Source organism: Artibeus jamaicensis, unplaced genomic scaffold (genome assembly GCF_021234435.1).
Source record: "Artibeus jamaicensis isolate MK-2021 breed Jamaican fruit bat unplaced genomic scaffold, CSHL_Jam_final scaffold_3151, whole genome shotgun sequence".
Lineage (NCBI taxonomy): Eukaryota > Metazoa > Chordata > Mammalia > Chiroptera > Phyllostomidae > Artibeus > Artibeus jamaicensis.
In genome coordinates, this window is record NW_026522037.1 from 4,134,374 (window position 1) to 4,142,177 (window position 7,804).

The window sequence follows — 7,804 nt, forward strand, 5'->3', positions numbered from 1 at the left end:
TGCCTGCCCCCTTGAACCCTCCGGGGGCACGCGCGGGTCGGCGCTCAACCTCGGGCTCCAGGCAGAAGAGGAAGCATTTCCCTCCTAGCCCCATCCTCTCTCCAGAAGTCTCCCTGAGCCCTCATCCCGGACTAGCTCCTGCCACAGCACTGACACGGCACCCTGAACTTGCCCTCTAACACCTATCACCTGTCTATGTATTTGGCCACGTATAATGAGCACCCGTGTTTTTGTGCGTGTTATACACGAGATTGTTATACCATATATACCCATGTATGCAATCACTATACCTATGTGTAATGTGTATCCTTATATTTCCCTCAAAAGTGCAGGCAAAAAAATGTGCATTATACTCAGCAAAATCCAGTCATTATTCACTCCACTCCTGCTTTGATGGCTACTCAGGGAGCCCAGGAGACGGGCAGTGTACCAGTCAGGTCCAGGGCCTCGTGGGCTTGGTGCCTCGCAGTGACTGCGGCAGGACACGTACAAAATGAGCCCGGATCATCTTGTATCGGAAAGTGAGGAGGCTTTCAAAGATCACTGAAGTCGCATTTAAAAGGGTTGGAGCCCACTGAAAAATAAAAATATGAATATAAATAAAAAAAGAAAGAAGCAACAACTTTGTGCTTGCCAAAGAGAGGCCACTATGTACCAAGAAAACCACCGGGCTGGACTGAAACGCGTAGAATGTGTTCAGAGCCTGGGTCCCAGGGGCCTTGGAGAAGGCTGTGTGTGACCGCTGAGAAATGGGGACCAAAGAGAGAGCACTGAGCCTTCCTCCGGCCTTCCCACAGGGACCGTGCCTCAGGGCAGCCGCACAGTTGGCGGAGAGGAGTTTCTCTCTGTGGATGCATCTTGACTCACCTTGAGTCGGGAGCGAGAAGGTTAGGACGTCGCGGTTCCGCAGCCCGGAATGAAGGGCCGGATCTCAGGATTGGCCGTCAACTTAAATATCTCCAGAAGAGAGACCACCGGCTAAAACATAGCCTGTAATGGATGGAAGGACACAACACAATCTGTAAAATCATCTCTCTAAAAGTAGAACTTAGTCGGATTAAGACTCTAGGTCCCACTGGTGGTCTGAGAATCCCAGGGGCAGAAGAACCTGCAAAATGATACTGTGGACAGGCAGACGGTGGGGACACGTACAGACCACAGGCCTGACTCCCCACTGAGAATATTGGGAGAAGGAAAGGCGAGGCAGGGGCGGGGAACCTGCACATTGAGAGGAGTGTGGAGAGACCCGTGGACAGGTTTCGACCTACAGACCTTCTTTCTGCACTAATTTCAATCCATCGTAATTTTTTAAATTCTGAGACAAAGAGATTGAAACACTGCCAGATATTGAATGTTATTACCCAATTACGGTTAATTTTTAGATGGGATACTGACAGTGTGCTTGTTTTTTTTTTCTTTTAATATCTTTATCTCTTATGGATTAAATCGTATAAGATCTGAGATTTGCTTCAAAACAGCCCCGGGAGCAGGGCCAGGTGGGTGAGGGAGGGGCAGATGTGACAAAGTGGATTATTGGTAAAGCACGGGGTGGGGGGAGCAGTTCTCAAAACTACTCTTTCTTTTGTACGTGTTTGAAAATCTCTGGAATTAAAAGGGGAAACTGCAGCTCTCAGCTTCTGTTGGGGGAGAAGAGCCTTTGGGGCATCTGGGAACTGCCCTCCAGGGGGCGCCCACACTCCCCGGGGAACCTGAGTCTGGTTCCGCGCAGTGGAAGGGAGCGTTCCTTCCTCGCCTGCTCCGGCTGCCGGAACTCGAGCTCCGCAGACGCAGGGCCTTTGCTTCCTGCCGGTCACTGTGCCTGGCACTGGAGCATGATCTGTAGTCCTTGGTAAATGAATGCCCCTTGAGGGGGAGGCCAGGGCCACTCCGGTTTCACACGGGAGAGCACTGGAGCTGACCCAGATGGCAGTCTGGTTAGGGGCAGTGGCCAGTTAGTGGCCGGGTGGGGACTCAGTCTGTGCGAGGCAGGGAGCTGAAATGAGGCGCACCGGGCTGGCTTCGTAAGTCCATAGTGGCTGTCCTGTCTCTTGCCTCTGTGATAAAAACAGAGCGGGAGAGGTGGGGGTAGCAGTCACAGCTCACGTTTTTAGGGCAGGACGCCGGTGAAAGCACCGGACTCATGCAGCACCTCCAGCAACCGCAGGGGGGGGTTCTGTTACCCCAGGGGCCTGAGACCCTGGGGAGCACACACACGGTCTGACGCCCGGATCTGAGACGCTTTGTCCTGAAGCCAGACCCCGAACCCCTCAGTGAAAGCCCATTGCAAGATAAAACTGCAGGGTGGAGTCTGACCGCGAAGGCAGCAGTAGCCGTGGAGGACAGGCGGGCAGGCTCGCACCAGACACAGAGGGCTGGCCACACCGTGCTCCATCGTCCACCTGGTCCTCTTGGTGCAGGACATCGCTCTGTGGCCACGGACCCCCTACAGGGCCCTTCCCTCGCTGGCCCTCAGTTTCTCCATATTTCAAGCAGTTGGAGGCCCAGTGTTAATCCCTCCGAGGTCTCTGACCAATTATCCAGGGGCATGGGTTAGTTTAAAAACAGAAAACTCGATTTTCCTCTGCTTGGCACTGTGGTAAGGGCTGGTCAAAAGGCACCGAGGGGCAGACACAGTTGGCGGGAGAGGGCAGGATGGACGGAGGGCCACTCTACCTCGGACCCCTCGGGTTTGGACATCTTTGGAAATGAATCGTAATGTTTGGGGCCCTCCAAGGAAGGGAGAAGAAAAGCACCAGGGCCGGGGAGAGGGGAGGCGCAGTGTTTTCTCAGCTAAATGCATGTTCTCACCACGGCGCGATGGGTGGAGAGGAATGAATGGCCGTGATTTAGTTATCTTGTGGACGGGTCATTTTAAACGCACGTTGGAAACGCTTTTCAGAGACTGGCTTTAAAGCGCAGAGGGGAAGTCTTGGGCCGGGTAGACACCGCAGCCCTGGGCCTTCAGATGCCAGCACCGCCACCCCAGCAGCTTTCCAGCTGTCCTCAGACACCCTGTCGGAGCAGGACCATGTTGCAAGGGGAGGGAGCAGGGAGGTGAAGGGGAAAAGTGGGGTGTCGCATTCTTCTAATCCGAGCCACGCTTCTTTGGGGCTTCCACTGTCTGCCGCCATTGCGGGCTGCGAGAGACTGTGTTAAATGAATTATCGAAACTGTCTCTGCCCAACGGCTCCTGTGCACAGTAGGTCGGCTTCGGAAGCCTTGCTCCGTCACAGCCACCTGCCCCACACTGAGTGGTTTTGTTTCACCTCCCACATAAGGCAAAACAGCACCGGAGGAAGGAACCAGGTTAGTCTTTTGTCTGCACCCCAGGCCTTTCCGGTCACAAGAGCCTGCCAGGCCCTGTTGCCACCTGCCTGAAGACCGTTAGCCGATTCTCAGTGCCCAAGATAGGGATCAGAAACCTCACCTTGAGGTACAGGTTCTCCGCCACCCCCTGAGGGCTTCCTCCAGGTCAGGCAGTGTGAGTGGCACTTTAGCCATGTCCCCTCGTTTTACCCTCACAGCACCGTTCGCAGTAAGTGCCACTGGCATCTGAATGCTGCAGGTGAAGCAGCCAAGTGCCAGGGAGGCTAAGTGTCTTGTCCAAGGTCAGCGGAGCAAGGACTTGAACCCAAGAGCACTGACCTAGGGGCCACAGACTTCCGGCGCCCCTCACCTGCCCATGGGCTCCTCCTGGGCACCCCATCACCTGCACAGTTATGTCCCTCCCTTTCCCTGGGTCTTGGTGCCCTTCCCCACACCGCCCCCTATCTGCAGAGGCATGGAGCCCCTTCACCACTTGGCAAGGAGTCTACCTCCTCCAGCCCCGGCATCTTGGTTTCTCCTTCCTCCCAGCCTGCTCCCTCTGTCCCCAAAGTGCCCCAGGTGACCATCCCATGCACCTCCGTGGTACAGTCACCTGGGCTGTTCCCTGGCTCTTTCCCTGACCAAACTGGAAGCTTCTTGAAGACAAGACCCCAAAGCATATGCAGAGCCTGGTAGAGGGGGATTTCTGTAAATCCCCAAACAAACACATGCTTTAAAAAACCGAAAAGCAGAAACTCAGATATTTGCACAGCAATGTCCACAACAGCGCTACTCATGACAGGCAAAAGGCAGAGGCAGCCCGGACATCCATCAGCAGTGAACAGATAAACAAAACTTGGCCTGTCCGTGCAGTGGAAGGGCACTCACGCACCAAGGAAGGGCATCCTTACACAGGCTACAGCGTGAGCAAGCCTCGGTGACATTGCCCTCGGTGACATTGCCCTCAGTGACATAAGTGAGTCACAGAAGGGCAAGTGCTGTACAGTCCCACCTACATGAGGTCCACCGCATCCATAGAGCAGAAGGTAGAGAGAGAGTCCCTAAGGATAAGAACTGAGGTCCTCTCTCCACCATTCCCCTTAATTTCAACAGAGGGGCGCTGAAAGGAAATCTCAGGGGAGCAACCTGCGGTCCCCGAGGGTGGGGGAGCGCGTCCCTACTTTATTGGATCTGCAGGCGTTGCCTGGGGGCTGGTGAGCCAGTCCGGCTATCGGAAGCCCATCTTGACGGCCGAGTGGCCACTGTAGCCGGTCCAGCCCCGGCCAGGATGACCCACCGAAGGCTGGTAACAAATGTTCCCACGTTGTCTGCTCTGCCACCAGCCCCTCCCAGTGTTGGGTCTTGCTCAGCCCCCAGCTCCTTGGACAGATGGATTGTGGGACAAGTCTCACTCTCCAGAGAACCCGGAGACCCTTCCTCTCTGTCTGAGCCTCCCTTCCTCCTCCACGATGTGCTACCTGCCTGGGAGAAATAGTGGAGGCGACAGACCTTTGCAAGCTGTAAAAACAGTGCCTGAATGTCACTTTGGACTCATCGATTCCGACACGGGCTTCAGCCAGCTTCAAAGAACAGCACCTGCAAACAGACGCATCTGCTGTCTGCTCCGAGTGGACGGGGCTGGTTGCCTGACTTCCTGAAATGCTCACCATCCCCGCGTAAACGAACCAACGCAACCAGACGGAGCCTGGGCATCGTGAAGTCTTCATGTACAGTCACATTTCCTAACCTACCAGCAAATGGGCCGCCGTGCATTCGTGAATGAGGTTCTCACGACGGGAAACCTCACTCAGGCCCGGAACTTAGAAATCGAGCTCTGACAGGTGCAGGGAGACTGTTGGACTGTGGGGAAGAGTTTTACAATGTGTGGCTTAGTGGTGCGTGCAGTGGTCAGGTTTCTGCATAGACCTCAAAAATCAAGATAAATTTCACAAAGCCTGACCGTACCCCCAACTCTGGGCTCTGTGACCTGTGTCCTTGAGGTAGTCACGGTCCCTCCCCCCAAGCCCTAAAGAGATGTGGCGTTGAGCAGTGGTGTTGAGGGGCAATGACACTTTCTACTCTGAAATTCCTACCTTTTCATTGCCCACCTGAATTCTATAAGGGCTATTTTGCTTTTAACACCTATCCCGGGTCTCGAGGGACTGGCCAAGTGTTGAGGATGCCTCCCTAACACCTCCGAAAAACTCCCCCGAGGGCCACAGAAGCAGAGGCCAAAAGTCCCACATTATAGAAGAGAAAACTAAGGCTCTAAGGACAAGAAAAGGCGTTTTTTCCGGAGCCTCTCCTCTCCTCCCGGAGCAGCCGCGGGTCCCTCGCACTCCTGTCTGCCAGCGCAGTGCTTAACCCCTGGACCGCACCGTAAAGCAAACTCTGAAGGAGAGTCCTGCGTCCACCTAGACAATTTTATAACTCTGGAGGGTTTCATTTCATGTGATGTTTTAAAGGTTTTTTGCCCGTAAAATATAAGGACAGGGAGAACTGGCTCTGGCAGTCCTGGCTAATGCTGCAGTTGGGGATCGAAAGTCTCTTTACTGCTCAGCTGTTGACCGGTCATCAGAGACGTGAAGGAACCACGGATTTTTTTACGGCCGCCTTGGTAGTACTACCTGGCCCATCTTGCCAAAGGCAAATCGTTTTTATGACCTTGGGAACGGAACCAACTTTTTCAAAGTTTGAACTCGTGGCAAACCCATACGTTTTAGAACATTAAAAAAAAAAATCAGCAAAACCCAGAGCTCCCAAAAGGTTCCCGGAACTGTTGCGTCATTGGCTAAAAGCTTTGCCTTCATTCATTCAGTTACCACTGGGCTTCTACTGAGCACATACGTGGGCCGTGGGCCGTTATCGGCGCTGGAAACACGGTTCAGAACTGGACAGGAGAGAGCTTTGCCCTGGCGGCTTCTTCCCTCTGCCCCCGCCGCTGGTCCCCGCCTTGGTTTGCAGGGAGCTGCGGTGGCTGGTTTGGAGTTGGACCCAGTAACTGGGGTTTCATTTGCCGGTCTCTGGTGGAAGCGCCGCATGTCCAGAAAACAAGGGGCATAACCAGAGCAATGTGTCTGCAGGAAAGTAAGATGGGGTCGGAGACTTGTCTGGGTGCCCAGCAGGCCGACTATTTTTACCAAGATGGCAGGTCACACAGTGAGTAAAAATAGCACGTGTTCTAAAAAGCAAAACAAAACAAAACAAAAATACTCTTACTTGCTTCTTCTCGAAGCTTGGGAAAATATTATTTGATCAGATCAAATCCAATGCACATGTGTTTTTGATTTGGCGTGTCTGTGGGAGGTGGATGTATGTCATCGGGGACCCACCCCCTTCCTGGTGCCCCCGGCAGCTGCGTCTCTCAGTGGGCTGTGGGCACCCGTGGCAGAGGAGGCCCAGGTTTCAGGTGGCTCAGAAACCAAACCCCCAAGGCCTGTTTGAGCTCAGGTCAGCTACACTAGACTAGAGGTGTCACTTTTGAAAAAGCGTTGCTGTACCACATGGCGACTTTGTGACTCCGGGCAAGCCACCTCCGGTCTGAACCTCCCGTACTGTAGACATCAACACACACTTTACCTTAAGATTCTACAGGGTGGTCCCTGAGGGTTAGTCTGCCCCCCCCCATCAAGGCATTAGCCTGAAATGTCATTGTGCTTCAGGTGACAAGTCTTATGACAAATCGACTCAGAAACCCAGTGGGCCCGAGAATCATCTCTTTCATCTTGGTTTCTCTCCCAGAGGGGACACAATCCCAGAATTCTTCGTGAAACCGTGAATGCTCCCTGGATCCAACGGTTTGAATCCCAGCTCCGCCGTTCCCCTGCTGGGCGGCCAGCAAGTTACATCACCTCTCGGAGGCTCAGTTGCCTGACCTACAACACGGGGGTGAAACATGACCGCTCAGATTGAAATGAAGTCCGGGAAAGGACGTGATCCGCTGCCCGTCGCAGTGAATTTGAATAGTTCTGTTTGGGGAATTTTAGGGACATTCTGGGCCAAGGTAGCATCAATATCCAGGATGTGTGCTGAGACCCCACCCCCCAAAAAATACTGAACTTGCTGCCGATTTAAGGAAAAGGAAGGTTCAGTTACATGCCATCCATGGTGTAACTTTGACAAGTCATGGCACAGTCATTTTATTTTTATTTTTAAAAGATTTTATTTGTTCATCTTTAGAGGGGGGAGGGAAGGGAAGGAGAGAGGGAGAGAAATATCAATGTGTGGTTGCCTCTCGTGCGTCCCCTGCTGGGACCTGGCCTGCAACCCAGGCACATGCCCTGACTGGGAATCGAACAGCGATGCATTGGTTCCCAGGCCCGTGCTCAATCCACTGAGATACACCAGCCAGGCCTCATTTTATTTACTTTGTTCTAAAAAGCACCTGGTCACTGCTGTCCAGCCCCAGACTTTGCCAGAGACCCCCCAGGGAGGATACTTCGGGCATCATCGTCCCCAAAACAAGCCTTTGAGTCCCACTCCGCTTCATCACTCCCAG